Source organism: Tursiops truncatus, chromosome 1, assembly GCF_011762595.2.
Source record: "Tursiops truncatus isolate mTurTru1 chromosome 1, mTurTru1.mat.Y, whole genome shotgun sequence".
In the NCBI taxonomy this organism is placed as follows: Eukaryota; Metazoa; Chordata; class Mammalia; order Artiodactyla; family Delphinidae; genus Tursiops; species Tursiops truncatus.
Window position 1 is genome coordinate 137,238,233 of NC_047034.1, and position 15,836 is coordinate 137,254,068.

Here is a 15,836-nt window from a genome sequence, read left to right on the forward strand (position 1 = left end):
AATATCTTCCCAGGTTGGGTTGTGGGTTCAAAAGGTTTTTTGGTTCTCTTTGGGTTATGTAGATAAGTTGGCATATTCCAATCCAATAAATCCACAGTTGAAAAGGAGGAATGGACCCAAATCAACCCCATCATCTGCCCAGTCTCAGAGTTCATACCTCCACTGGGACTTGCCTTAATGGATAATGCCCTGCCTGGTTTTGGGTAGCTCCTCGGCCAAACTGAGTACCCTTACGGGGATAAGAGGGGGAGACCATTCCTATTTCTGGACCCTCAGGGATTGGGGAAGGGGGCCCAAGTCTGAGGTCATGATGGGGAGTCAACAGGGCCACCATATGGGGGTAGAGGAGGAGCAATCCAAGGGTTTAACTGAGTTGACAGCAAGTCCTCCCCCTTTTCATTAGAATCGGGCAAAACAGGTCTCTCTCTTTCCTTCTTGTTGGACCATAATCTTTTCTTTGGTCTCATTTATTCTGGTACAAGAACATAAAAGGTTTGTCTGTAAAAGATTTTTCGCCCCATTTTTCTTTTTATTTACTATTTAAATCTAATTGTAAATTGTATTTCAAAGCCATTTTTCTTTGGAGTCTAAAGAATATTGTGGCCAAGTGATATTACAAAAAATACCATCTTTATTTTCACAGCTTGATAACTAAACATTGCCCAGTTTTGGATAATGCAACCTAGAGGACTGCAAAGGGGAATGGAATTAACGTTTCCCATTTTGGAGAGCTTTTTCCATGCAGTTGCAGCAAACACAACCTTTGTAAGTGGCTGACTGGGTAGTATTTGCAGAAATTTTCCAGCACCAGCAAAGTTCAGGTGAGTAAGCCCCAAATGAGCTGCCTTTGCCGACTGCTTTGCCAGGAATGATGAAGGCCCAGAAGAATTGTTCTCTTAAAAGAGAGTCCCAGGCTTCCCTGGTGGCACAGTGGTTGAGAGTCCCCCTGCCGATTCAGGGGACACGGGTTCGTGCCCGGGTCTGAGAAGATTCCCACATCCGCGGAGCGGCTGGGCCTGTGAGCCATGGCTGCTGAGCCCGCGAGTCCAGAGCCTGTGCTCCACAAAGGGAGAGGCCACAACAGTGAGAGGCCCGCGTACAGCAAAAAAAAAAAAAAAAAAAAAAAAAAGAGTCCCTAGGAGGTTGTTACACGTCACAGGCAGATGCCCTAACACTTCCATAAATTCCCTGGTCACCTGGAACTTCCCAAGAGACTGGAGGAAGCAATGCCTCTTTTCTTTGGAGTCAAAGAACCCTCCTAAAGTTATTTCCTCAGGTACTTTTATTACAGTCACCAAGAAATTCGACCCCTAAATAGCCAATTTTGAACAAATAAGACAATCAGAAACAGACATAGATAAACAAGGCCAAAACTCTGGGACTCTAACCCAGGTTTGAGAAGGTCAGAAGCTCCCATCTTCCATGGTTTCTCTCATAGGGTGGGCCTCTAACCCTCCACCCTAGCCTTGGGGCTCCAACTCAAGGGTCCAGACTCTAGCCAGACAAAAGTCTGCCCAAGGTGGGACTCTAACCCATAATCTTGACAAGATTATTAGACAATTTAGTAACTGGTGCATTTTAACAAGGTTACTCACCCAAAGGGCATCTTCCAAACACAGAAACTGCTTCTCAGCTACAAAGGGAAACTGGGTACCAAAGGTGGGCAGCTCTGTACTAGGGAGATCCTGGGGATGGTTCTGGGGACCAGGGATTCCTCCCTGACCTTTGCAGCTGCTGTGACTCATCCACAGCAGCTCTCAGTATGAACAAGGGGTGACAAACCATGGCAAAGATCTATCTTGACTTTTTCTACTGCCTGGTTTGTGTGTTACTGTACCAGGTTCATTTACCAGAGGAGCAGCAAGTTAAATGCTGACAAGTAGAGTTTAGTAGCTGAGAAGCGTTTCATTCATGAGGCATCCAAGGGAGAAGACGTGAAAACAAATCTCAACTCCAGCCATGGCCCTGAAGACAGGGTTTAAAGAACTTTACAGGGTAAAGGGGCAGGATGGTCTGAGACATGGGAAAAGGTGATTGGAGGTAAGAAAAGTGAGGTAATAGGTGGTATGTGCAAGACTGCTTGAGCTTCAGGGCTTTTCATAAGACACAAGTTCAGAAAAAGGTGTGGTGGTAGCACACCTGAGCTTTTGGCCCCCGGTGGTCAAAAGGTCATCCATCAGATACTCAGGCCCGGTTGAATGGCAAGTGGTCTTAACCTGTCTGCTCTGGGCAAGATCTAGCTCCAAGTTCCTGAAAAGCAACTTGAGCAAGGGTTACTATAAGGACTCAAATATCAGAGGTGTTGCTATAAGGAAGCTAGTGGGAGTTTAGCTTAAAATCATCTAAAAGCAAGAGAGGCAGTTTAGTTTTGGTGGGCCTAATCAGGTTAGCTCTGGGTTTCGGTGTGCCCTTGTCTTTCCCTGAATCTCTCAAGAATGAGGAATGCACAAACGACCCCTCTGGCTACATCCTGGTGGCAAAGGGCTTAGGCCTAACAAGGGCTTGAGGAATGAAACTCTTTAGCGTTCACTTGGAAATAGTCTCTGGTTCCAGGTTTCAGGTTGACATTTTACATTATTAGAATTGTCCTGCCTTGTTCAGTACAACATCTAAGAGCTCATTTTATAAGCAAATACTGGACTAAAAGGATGAGAAGTATCAATAGCCCAAGCTTTAATAGTCGCTGAAGATTAGATTTTCCCTTGTGGAATCCAGGAGCTTTACCCTGAAAACCGGTCTGGACCCGGCACTTCTGGTGATACCTGTTGTAGCCAAGTAGCTTGTTGCCTTATTTTGCCTATATGGGTTTCTATTTCAGTCGAAGCATTAAAGCATGTACAGCAGGAGGTAATAGCAACAGCATAAGCTCCACCTTGTTCAGCCAGGATGTAGAGCTCTAGAGCTGAGCTCTAGAGCTGAGCTCTGTTCAGCTCTAGGTGTAGAGCTCTGTGGTTATCTAGGACTACCTTGTCGAGAAAGACAATTTCCTTCTGATGGGCATAGTAGCTAAGGCATCTTCATGTGCTGTTATGCCTAAGGTAATGGAAAAGGTCCCAATCAGTTGCTCATGTGATCTGACTCCCCACCGTGGTAAAAGTACTCTACAAAACATGTACGGAAAGCCATCCTCTTGATATCCAGGTAAGTAAGCAGCCTTTCTTATTCTTGAGAACAATTCAAAAGAACTAGTCGAATGCTAAGTCTCATTGGAGTCATGGACAGAAAGGGGAGTGATTAAGTACACTAGTAGGGAGGTGCCTCCAATTCTCCAATTGTCTCAATATGTATAGACCCTAAGGTGATCACTGGAACTGCAAAGATGTGTCCTAAGGAGGCACAGAAAATGTCAGACATATTTTGGAATTGAGTCTCTCATTCTTACGGAGATGGTCTAGAACTTGCTCAAGTTAGTGGTCACTGAGTTACACATGAAGAGTAGTGTAGTTTACAGCTTGATAGGGGAGTAGATTGGCCTACTCCTTGAAAATATAACGTCTCCATTTTGAAACCTTGACAAAATTGAGAGAACCCGTAACCTGATGTTGGAGTATACCATTCCTGGACTAGAAAATAAGAACAGGGGACAATGGGGAGAGAAGTGAATAATGCCATTTAGTAAACAGAAAAGCCTAGTTTTCCCCATCAGAAAAGGTCTGGTTTTGGTGGGAGTAAGTTTTTGGTTTACATTTTTTTCTACAGAGATCATTATCCTAGTCTGGGTTGGGGGCAAGAGGGCGTTAGGAATAAACAATGAACAGAAGATAAAGGGCCTTGAATAACCATTCTAACTTTATTGGTTACACTTGTAGGCTTTTGCTTTTATGTCAAAGTAAATTTAGGGATGCTGAAAAAAATTGTTATAGGCACAAAAAAGGGACTAGTATGATCACGTGAGGAAGGTGGTTTTGGATGACATATCCAGCACTGAGAAAGATTACCTGCCTTTGCCAATGCTTGGGAAATCCTAGTCATTGAATTGTCCTTCCAAGCTGGGGGGGAGGGGGGGAGGAAGGGAGGAGTCAAAGCCAACAAGGAAGCATGACAAAAAAGAGAAGGGCAATCATTTTTCTACTTCAACATGTGGATTTAGAAGAGTCAAGCAAGTAATCTAACAAGTGAGTTACTCGTTGCTTTAGGAAACTGCCTTCTGAATAGCAACTTGAGACCTATCAGGGGTTCACTTGTCCATTCAGGGAGGTGTGGAGCCAGCTAATGTTGGGATGACTATGGTCGTGCTGTTCTCCTACAGCATGGGTCCTGTTCTCTGAGACGTTTCTGTAGATAAGAGGTGTCACTGATGATCCTTGTGGAGCCAACTTAACTCAAGTGTGATGAATCCATGGCTTGACTCATTTTTAATATCACCGAGGAATGGGTCACGAGTAGGACCTCAAATTCTGGCCCAGCAAGGATAGAGCTGGTTTTCTAGATGCTTATTTTCGCACGATTTCAGTAGAACCCAGTCTCCAGGACAGAAGTTGGACAGAAGAGCATCTGTGAGAAATATCATCCTGCTGGAAGCAAACTGATATAAAGCAGTTACAGTAGCTCCCAATAATGGTACATACCAGACAGCATCTAGTTCCTTAAGATATCAGTTCTCTCTGGGTCTCCTAACTCAATTCTAGAACATAGAAAAGGGCTCCCATATAACATTTCCTATGGGCTAAATTAGAGATTACTTTTAGGGGCCACCTCACCCGAAGCAGGTAACCTAGGAATTATTTCTTTTAGTAAGGATTTTGTAACCTCGAAAGCCTTTCTGGACCAGAAGGAAAAGTTTCTACCCAACCAGTGAAACTGTCCACAAATACTAGTATGTGCCTAAAATTTCCAGAGGTTCTTGGCATCACAGTAAGTCAATCAGCCAGTTTTCTCCAGGTCCAGTGCCTCGGGCCTGAACTCCTCTGATTACTTGAGGTGGCCCAGTTTCTAGATTGTTTATAGCACATACCATTCATTTCTGTATTCCTTTTGAATAGTCCTTTGCATGTTTGGTCCTATCATGAACTTCTGAATCCAGTGGAGGGTGGCGTCCCTCCCATAGTGGGTGCTCTGGTGTATAAGATTTATGACATCCTCCAGAAGATGTTCAGATACAGGGTCTTGTCCATTATAAATCCATCCTTCCTTGCTGTACCTATAGTAGGGGTCCTGAGGATGGTCAGAACTCTAATCAAATCCCCATTCATTGGCCCTTCCTAAGTCCTCAGGAGAATACTTTGGATGATGTATTGTCAAATCCACATCAGGAGTCAGGGCCAACATGGGGATCTATATGTTTTGGTCCTGGCCACCAGCTTCCTGGCCTGTTCTGCTTGATTTTTCCCTTAAGCGATCAGTCTGATCTTGAATGCCCTGGGCAATGTACAATGGCCAGTTCTTTTCTTCCATGACAGCTTCTAATAAGTTCAAAATGTCTTTCACATGTTTAAGGTCCTTCTTCCTTGCAGTTAACAGTCCTGTCTCATTTCAAATCCCCCATGGGCATGGACCACTGAAAAAGCATATTTAGAATAAGTGAAAAATACTCTCTTATCCTTACCTAGATGGAGGGCTCTGGTCAGTGCTATAATTCGGGTCTTTTGTGCAGACATACCTTGTGGGGGGCTTCTGCTTCCAGTATCTATTGATGGGTCACCATCACATACCTAACTTTGTGTTGTCCTTGGTCCATAAAGATGCTCTCAACTGTGAACAGCTCAAGGTCTGGATTCTCCAAAGGCAAGTCTCTCAGGGAGGGGCAGCTGGGATAGACTTGTTCAATTATGTGAATATAATCAGGTACATGTTCCTCACTACTAGTGGGAAGCAGCATGGCTGGGTTTAAGGTTGAGGCTGCCTTCAAAGTGACATTAGGGTTATCCAATAATATATATATAGTCTGATATTCTTCTAACCTCCTGAGGTTGATGAATAGCCTCCCTTCTGTTCTAAGAGGGGAAGTACAGTAAGGGGTATACACAGTGGTATGTTGTCCCAGTATAAATTGTTTTTGCTTCTCATAAGAGGTCACAAGTAGCCACTATGGCTTGAAGGCAAACTGGACGTCCCTTAGTGATTCTGTCTCACTGTTTTGGGAAATAGGCAACAGGTCTCTTTATGTTGCTCAAGTATTGAGTCAATACTCCAAGACTGATTCCCTGTCCCTCATGAGCAAACAGGTCAAAGGCTTCCTGATATCTGGAAGGCCTAAAGCTGGGGCAGTTAATAACTTTTCTTTGATAACTGGGAGTGCCTTATGGTTTTCCCAGTCCAGTCTACAGGTTCATTAACTCCTCCTTTAAGAGTTGCATAAAGGGCTTTCTCTATGAGTCCAAAGTTGGAGATTGGAATGTGGCAGAACCTGGCTGTTCCCAGAATCCCTGCAATTGTCTCCTGGTAGTGGGAACTGCAGCCCTGGCTAGAGCTTCCCTTCTGTCAGGGAGCCACTTTCTCTGTCCTTTGGAGAATTCAAAGCCCAAGTGTTTAACAGGGGGCTGGGAGATCTGTCCCTTTTTCTTGGGCATCCTACACCTTGTTCAGCCAAAAAGTTCAAAGTCAAAACTGTATTCTGGTCAAATGCGTCCTTTGTTTTACTGGCAATCAGAATATCATCTACATATTGGAGCAGAGCTCCCTCATTTTGTTAAAGGTGCCTCAAATCCTTTGCCACGACTATCCCAAATACATGGGAGGGGGGTACTTTCAAATCCCTGAGCAAGTACTTGCCAGCAGTACTGATGTTTAACTCTTGTATATAGATCTTCCCATTCAAAAGCAAGCAACTCTTGGGATTCAGAGTTTCAGAGTGGTCCTGGGTTAGGGACCACTGGATGAATATCTTCCACAGTTAAATAAATTGCTCTCAACTCCTATACCAACCAGTATGCATCTATGCCAGGTTTCTGGGCCAGAAAAATTAGAGTATTATCAGGAGACAGGCAGGGGTGCACTAACATACTGAAGAAAGACTCTTAGCAGAGGCTGAATTCCATGCCCTGTCCCTTCCTTTAATGGGTACTGCATTTCAGTTTGGAATTTTGGCCCAAGGACTGAGTCTGGCCCATATAAGTGTAGCTGATTTTGCTCTCCCCAGCCTCCCATCAGTCCATAGTTCCCACCTCATGCGCTGCGGTATCTCTTCCAGAAGTGATGAGGGTATTCCTTTTGGGATTGGAACAACAGAGCCTGCAATGCGCAAGGTTGCTCTCGTGGTTTTTCAGAGTTTCTTCAGACACTTCAGTTACTAACATAATCTCAGAAGAAAGTCCAGAAAACCAGGGTATTTAGAACCAAGTTGGTGGCCCCCATATTTATCAGAAAGTCAAAAAGTTGACTTCTGACATTCATAGTCAACCAGGGCTCCATAAGGGAAATATTAAGGGACTCAGCAGGATTTAAAATAACCCCTGGGCCCCGTTATTCCTTGTCACTGTCATTCTCAGTCAGCTCAGACATGTGACATTTCCCCCATAGTTCTCCTTATTCAGGAGCTTCACTCAAGATATGACACTCTTTCTTCCAGCATGACTGCTGTTTGCAATCTGCACATTGGTGGGGTCCCATTTGGGGCCCTGGGGAATTCTTCCTGCTGCTGGGTCCCTTGTGGGGGACCTCAGTTTGGTCCAACATTGCCCTGTGTCAAGGAAGCCACCAGCAGAGCAGCCTGTTTCATCTTTTGTGGCTCCCTTTTCTCCTGAACCTAGTCTGTCATTAAAAACTTGAAAAGCAGTTTCAACCATTTGAGACATAGGGTTCCCCAAGGCCCCTTGCTCCCCTTTGTAACTTCCTCTGTATGTCAGAGGCACTTAGACCATGGAATGTCATATCGAAGTTTTCTGGTGTCTCAGGATATCCTCATTCTACATTCTTCTGAAATAAGGAGGAAATTTAAGTTTCTAACATCTGCCCAGGTTGAGTTGTGGGTAGAAAAGATATTTGTTCTTTTTGGATCATCTAAATAAGTTTGCATATTCTTTCCATTAAATAAATCCAAATTTGAAAAGGAGGAATGGAGACAAATCAATCCCACCAGCCGCCCAGTCTCAGAGTTCCTCCTTCCACTTGGACTTGCCTTAATGAATAATGCCTTGCCTGGTTTTGGGTAGCTCCCTGGCCAAATTGAGTACCTTGATGGGTGTGAGAGGGGAAGACCATTCTTATTTTTCAACCCTCCAAGGACTGGGGGGGGCCCAAGCCTGGGGTTGTGGCTCACTTGCTGGTGACAGAATCAGTAAGGCCACCATACGCAGGTGGAGGAAGAGCAGTCAAAATGTTCAACAACTGACAGCAAGTTACCCTCCTTTTCATTAGAATCAGGCAAAACAGGTTTCTTTGCCTTTCCTTCTTGTTGAACAATAACCTTACGTTTTCTTTGGTCTATTCTAGTACAAGAACAATAAAGTTGAATGTAAGATGTTTCATCCCATTTTTTTCCCATTAACAAAATCTAATTGTAAAATTGTAATTTAAGGATCCATTTTGAGGCCATGTTTTCTCCCGAGTTTAAAAAAATATTCCGGCCATGGGGTGTTACCAAAACATCTTTTTTTTCTTTTTATGGGTTCATAGCTAAACATTGTCCAGGTTTGGAGAATGCAACCTAGAGAGCTCCAAGGGGGAATGAATTAACATTTCCCATTTTGCAGGGGTTTTTTCCACATGCCCTCAGCAAACAAAGCCTTTATAAGTGTCTGTCTTGGTAATATTTGCAGAAATTTTCCAGTGCCAACAGAACTCAGGTGAGTAAGCCCCAGAGGAGCTGCTGATGTCGACTGCTTCGCTGTGAATGATGAAGGCCCAGAAGGATTGTTCTCTTAAAAGTGAGTCCCTCTGAGGTCGTTTCACATCATGGGCAGGAACCCCAACACCTCCATAAATTCCCCAGTCACTTGGGAATGTTCCAAAGGATCAGAGGGAATACTGCCTCTTTTCTTTGGAGTCAAAAGACATTCATAAGTTTAATTCCTAAGGGAGTTTTTCTATAGTCACCAAGAAAGTGAGCCCCCAAAGAGTCTTATTTGTTAAGAATTGGCTATCAGACATAGAAAAACATAGGTAAATGAGTCTAAAACTCCATGACTCTAACCCAGGTTTGAGAACCTCAGCAGCTCCCAGCTTTCATATTGTCTCTGGTAGGGTGGGCCTCTACCCATCATCCTAGCTTTGGGACTCCAACACAGGGGTCTGGACTCTAGCCTGACTAAAGTCTCACCAAGGAGGGACTCCAACGTACAATCTTATCAGGCTTATTAGACAGTTTTGGCACGGGCACGTTTTAATGAGGTTATTCACTCACAAGAAGTCTTCCAAACACAGAAACCATTTCTCAGCTGTAAAGCAAAACTATACACCAAAGGTCAGTGGCTCTGCATTGGGGAAATCTCAGGGATGGTCCCTGGGACACGTGATCACCATCTGTAGCTGCTGGGACTTGTCCCCAGGCTCTCAGCATCAGCAAGGGACTGAGGAACCAAGGACAAAAGTCCCGTCTAGACATTTTCTGTTGGCCGGCACACCAAACGTGTTACTGAAAGAGGTTCATTTGCAGGCCACATGACAAGCCAAACCCGGAGACAAAGAGGTTGGCAGCCGAGAAAAGTTTTATTCGTATTACAGCCAAGCGAGGAGACACAAACACAAATCTCAAATCCACCTTCCCGAAGATAGGGTTTAGGAAAATTTATGGGATGAAGAAGCAGGGTTGTCTGAGGCATGGGAAAGGTGATTGGAGGTAGGAAAAGTCAATTAATCGGTGGGCTGCGGAAGCATAGTAGAGCTTCGTGGCTCTTCATAGAATGTGCTAAGGCCACCACTTTCTGAACTTGAGTTATGAAGGTAGAGTTTTTAGCCTCTAATGTCGAAAGGTCATCCATCAGACACACAGGTCCAGCTGAATGGTCGGTGTTCTCAACAGGTCTGAACTGAGCAAGGTCCATCTCCACGTTCCGAAAAAAACAACTTTAAGTCACTATAGTAACAGTTGCTTATCTATAAGGCAGCTAGTGGGAGTGTAAAACCAACTGAAAACAAGTGACTAGGCCTGCCAAACCTAACCTGCCTTCCTTGTTTTAATCAGGTTAGTCCTCGGTTTCAAATGACTATCTTTAATGGCAAGTCAGCAATGGAACAGGCAGGTGATCCTGATATTGAGGACCAAGGCCTTCAAAGGCACATCATTTTCACTAAGTACTGTCTCAGGGGAGTGTTTAATTGCCTTTTACAGAGCAAAAAGTTAATGTGGGCCAGCCAGGAACCTATTGATTCCCCTTTGGTAATTTTTACCATAATTTCAAACACTGCTCCCTACCTGATTGCTTGTGAGTCTGGGGTTTGACATAGCTTTATCCTCTACCTGTTTGACACCAATCTCTTCACAAAACCTGTAAGTGCCTCAATATATCCAGAGCGGAAATCATCTGGAGTCTTCCTCATCATTCTCATCAGCTCCCTCCCTATTAGGGCAAACTCTTTTGCCCTTACTGCATAGACTAAGAAATCATAATGGAGACTTATGGTTCCATTTAGAAAAATACTTTCCATGAGCCATCTGTATCACTGATGCGCTATATTTGTCCTATTGAAGAGGTAGTCAAACTTCTGAGCAGTCAAGATGACACAGATCCCTGGACTCTATCCCAGATGTGCTGACTGAGAATCTCTGAGGACTGAGTCCGGGATTCTGCAGTTTAAATTCCTCTGGGTTTTACTACGCATGATAAATGGAAGAACCATCACTTTAAATGTTTGGCCGTTGAACTCTCTGCTTGGTTAGTTTAGTGGTCAGCTAATGACTGAACAGATCTTAATGCTTTGAACCAATAAGTCCCCCAACCTCTGCAGAGAGGCTTGGTGTATGCTTAGAAGCAAGTCATCAATGCTCTGGCAGGTACTTTACAACTCTACCTTAGCTTTCACTCCTGCTTATACAGGAAATTAAGTTATAGTATTCTATAACTTACAGAATATATATTCTCTATATATTCTCCTTATCAGCCGGAAGTAAGGGATTCTCAGGTCTTTTAGCATGCACACAACGCTGGAGCATGCACAGCTCTACACGTCTGTATGGCCTAGATTCCCAGGACTATGTAGTTTTTCCAAACTCCCTGTAGACATGTTACTCCCAGCTTTTCCTTAATGTTGATCAGCTTATTTATACCCACTGTTTTCACCACCTCAGGCCATGTGATGCTAAATGATTGCTGCCAATTGTTCTTTAAAAATGCTCTAGGGAAAAGGCAGTTGGACTGCACCAGGAGCTTATTCTTTGCAAAGTCAAAGTCTTGCCAAATAAAGACTATTCTCTAGAAATTGAGCTTTTCAGGGAGTATCAATCCCCTTTTGCCCTACCAATCCTAGCCTATTTTTCATGGCTACCATGATTGTGAAGCTGAGGACTCAAACACTGGCATAATGATCAACAAATATAGGTGAATGAAAATAGAGGTCCCAGAAATAGGCCCATACTTAATTGCAATTAGAGTTTTGACAAAAGAACCACAGTGAAATGAATAGTCTTTTCAATAAATGGTGCTGGGCCCACTAGAAATTCATTTAGAAAAAGATGAACCTCAATTCCTGTCTCACACTATTACAGAAAACTTAATTTCAGATGGATTATACAACTAAACTTATCCTAAATTTTCTTCTAGAAGGTTTAGTTGACTATATTTTCCCTTAGACTTTTTGGAGATAGGCACTTAGAGAGAGAAAGCTTTTTAGACAGAACCACAGGATGCAATAACATGAAAAATGAATAGGCTAAACCACATCAAAATTTAAAACATTCTCATCAAAAGATACCATGAAGAAAATGAGTAAATATGGCACAAACTAGGAGAAAATTATTTGGAAAATATACACTTGACAAAGGACTAATGTTCAGAATATATAAAGAATTTTCAAATTCAACAATAAAAGACAACAAAAACTCAGTACAACATTCTAATAGAAACTTCACAAGATAGCTCTAGGAATAGCCAATGAGCACATGAAAAAAAAATGTCCCAAAGCATTAGTCGTGAGGGAAATACACGTGATTAAAGTCTACATTACACAGGACTTCAAATTTTATGTATTTCACTGAATGTAAATTTTAACGAAAACTAAACAAATATTGAACTCCTTTTGGTAATTACATGGTGAAGTATTTGGAGGTAAAATATCTGATCCTGAAAGTTAACTTGAGTGTGTTAAATATGTTGAATTAATGGTAAATAAGTAATAAAGGAAATATTAATTGTAGAATTTAGGTTGTGAACATGAGCGTTTTATGTATCATTCTTTAGCCTTTTCTATGCTTATCAATCTCAAAATAAAACGTTGGGGAAAATTATATTAAAGCAAAGAAATACAAATAGAGGGTAGGTTTCTTATTTGTGTGACTATTCATATGGCCACAGCCGGTTTTTGGTTTCCTATGTTATTGTGTGTTCCCCTTAAATCAGCATGTGCTCCCCAGCTAACACTTCCTTCTTGGATTTGGTCTGATGTAGGTGCCAAACCAGATTGGCTCAGTCACCACTAGCCCTCTGAACCCTGGAAGCTTGGTTGGTCTCCCAGCTGGGACAGCCAGAGTGACGACTTCGCCCATCTATGACTGCAAAGCCCAGGTCAGCACAGCCGTTGTCTCATCCTCTATCATTAACTGATTGTTCCCTTCTCTCCTCAGGCAAGGAATGGCTGCCTGCAAACCCTTCCTTACCTTCCTGTGTGGGTCGCAGGCAGCTCCACTGCCCAGGTCGGACTAGATTGTGACCACAGAGATTCTGACTTCCTCAATGTCCTAACAGCAAGGTGGATTATTCCAACCAGGAGGTGTGAGAGCATTACCACCCAGATGCCTCTCCAGGGACCTCTCCTGTGATTAAACAACCGCTGTAAAGTTTCCTCGAAGCCATGGCCAGCTCGGTAATGCCCCACTTTCAATTGCTTTCCTTCCTCTCTTCCCCGCTTCTTTCTCTCCATTCCTACTTCCTTGGGAATATACCTCCAATGACGTTTATGTTCTTTAGAAAAGAGCCAAAGCAAATCTCAAGTTGATTCTATTTTGCTTGTTCTGCAACTACTTCTTCATTTTCTTTTACTTCTCTAGTGTTCTTTAAACTCCACAGAGTATTTTTCTAGAACTGGGCTTGAGTATCTAAATAACCAACGAAGTGGACCATAATTTTACTATAACTTAATTTCCAGTGGCCTGAAAGAATACTACCCACCCAATAAAAATATTTAACATTCAGAGTATGAAAAACTTTGATACTATAATTTGATCACATTTTTAATAAAAGCATATACTCATGTATTGAAGAAGAAAGAACTTGTTTTAAAATTTTAACAATTAAAATACATGTATAAGAATGCTCTTAGCAACATATATACAGTAGCCAAAAGCTAAAACACTCCAAAAGTAGAGTATTAGATAAATTTGTAAGTCATAAAATTAAGATTGCCAGATAAAATAAGGATATTATTTACATTGTTAAATGACTTACCTGAAATTTAAACATATCACAAATAGTGCATGGGACATACTAAAACATTTGGGTTTTTTTCTGAAATTCAAATTTAACTGGATATATTGAATTTTTATTTGCTAAATCTGTTAATATTATGCAATAATGAAAATGCATGAACTATAGTTAAATGCAACACGAATCAATCAAGCAATGTTGAGTAAAAAATGTTGTCTTGAGCTTCCCTGGTGGCACAGTGGTTGAGAATCCGCCTGCCGATGCAGGGGACACGGGTTCGTGCCCCGGTCTGGGAAGATCCCACATGCCACAGAGCGGCTGTGCCCGTGAGCCATGGCCGCTGAGCCTGCGCGTCCAGAGCCTGTGCTCCGCAACGGGAGAGGCCACAGCAGTGAGAGGCCCGCGTACCGCAAAAAAAAAAAAAAAAAAAAAAAAAAAAAAGTGTTGTCTTTACACAAAACTCAAAATCAGGCAGAACGCAATAGTTTAGAGATCAGCATAGTAGTTACAAGGTCAGGAACAAGTGGGTAGTGACCCATAGTAGTCAGGAAGGGATTTCCTGGCCTGCTAATGCCTTGAACTCTGTGAGGGGTATAGTAACACAAAGATTTTTATGTTGCTTTGATTCACTGAAATGTGACTTACAATTTTTGTACATGTTATAAAATGTTGCAGAATGTTTTTTATTCATCCAGAGAAAGTTGCAATCACTGCGCACACTATTACTTCAGTGTTATCTGATTACAAAAGTATCCAATTCTAAGGTTCAAAGTCAAAAAATAAACTAAGATAGAAAAGCATAAAGAAAAAAAATTCAATCCAAAGTAATCACTACTAAGACAAATTTTGGCTGTGTACTCTTTCAGAATTGGAGAGAAGAAAACTTTAAGAAAATATTTCAAGATGGCTTTATTTTTAACCACCATCTTTTGTTTCTCTCCCAAACCCACTAAGATTTTGCTTCTTCTCCATTCCTCAGTTCTGAGTATTCAGGGAAAAGAAAACAATTTCTTCCTAGTGGACTACATACATTTTAGAAACATCAGGTTTCTCTTTGAAGATTTGTCAAAAATAGGTTTAGAAATGTGAGCAACCTGTCTCAGCACAGGTTCAGTGGCTCAAATTTTGTCAGAACTAAGTTCGAATCCCCTTGTGACTGGGCAAGTTATCAAAGCCCCTCATCTTTAATGTCCTCATTTAAAATCATTTAAGCCTCAACCTAAGGAATGACAAGTTTAGCCCAGTGCCTGGCAGAGAGGAAGCATTCATTTATCAACATGATAAACCCACAATTGTTCTGATGAAGTCTCAACTGGAGGGCTCTTCCTTTAGCCCTGAACTTTCCACAAGTCTGGGTTTGCCTGTCTTCCTCCTACTGGCAGCGTGCCTGAGATTGATTTCCTTGCAATTTCTTCCCTCCTTGATTTTAGCAATAAAATACTCTAAAAATGGGAGGCTAATGAAGTTATGTAAGTTAAGATGATTCTTTTCCCAAGCCCTCTGATTCGTTCCTAGAACAATCATCTGAGAAGAGTTCCTTGTAAGCTAGACCAGCGTCTTTGTAAATTTCCTTGGGCAATGACTGTGAAACTGCCCAAACTACAGGATGCTTATCTTTTAGTAAAGTAAAATATCTGTTTTGCCCACACCTAATTAAAAGGGCTGATTTCATTATACCACTGTGTCACTTGGCTGTCTTCCAGGATCTCTTTGTGAATATGTGGGGAAGAAAGGGACAGCGAATGTGCTTTATTTCATTACTTAAGCTCCCATGAAACAGCAAAATGGCAGAAACAGCAGTCTGAGACGATGGAGATAATTGCTGTTTAATTCTGGATTTGATGAGCTAATGAGCACTGTGCAGAAGGCATATGATGGGGCCTCATTTACAGCATAAACTATGTTGCTGTGTGCATTGGGGAAAAATATGTCATCTGTGTGTATCGTTGCAAATTACATTTTTCAGCATAAGCAGTAATCCTGCCAAACAATTACAATGTTTACAGAATCTGATGTAATCCATCTGTTGAAAAGACTTTTCTGTGTTTAGGCTGATAAAATACAAAACAGTTGGTGAAGACTTAACAAAATCCATGGATTTTGATTTTTGGGAGAGTGTCATTTTCTTTCTAGTCTGTGCAATGATGATTAATGGTGAAAAGATTCCAGAGCCTTGGACGCCAACAAATTCTGTGAGATGGAGAGACAGCAACACAGTCGAGGTTCAACTGCCTTCCCTAATGTATTACCTTCTTGCTAAGCACTGACACCAAGGCATGGTCAAGTGCACTTGAAAAGCAAAGTGTTCAAAGTACATATTCTCTCCCCTCTACTGCCATTCTTACCTTACAGCTAAATTTGGTAGTGTTTATACAGAGTGAC

General features: G+C 42.2%; 1 long non-coding RNA gene across 1 annotated transcript; it reads left to right on the plus strand.

Moving 5' to 3' along the window:
* Window positions 1-675: 675 nt before the first annotated feature.
* LOC141275941 (uncharacterized) lies at window positions 676-15,461 on the plus strand. The gene is made up of 4 exons (XR_012324640.1): window positions 676-821; window positions 8,697-8,804; window positions 12,656-12,894; window positions 15,158-15,461. It is a non-coding gene; the product is annotated as an uncharacterized lncRNA (long non-coding RNA).
* The last annotated feature ends 375 nt before the right edge of the window (window positions 15,462-15,836 follow it).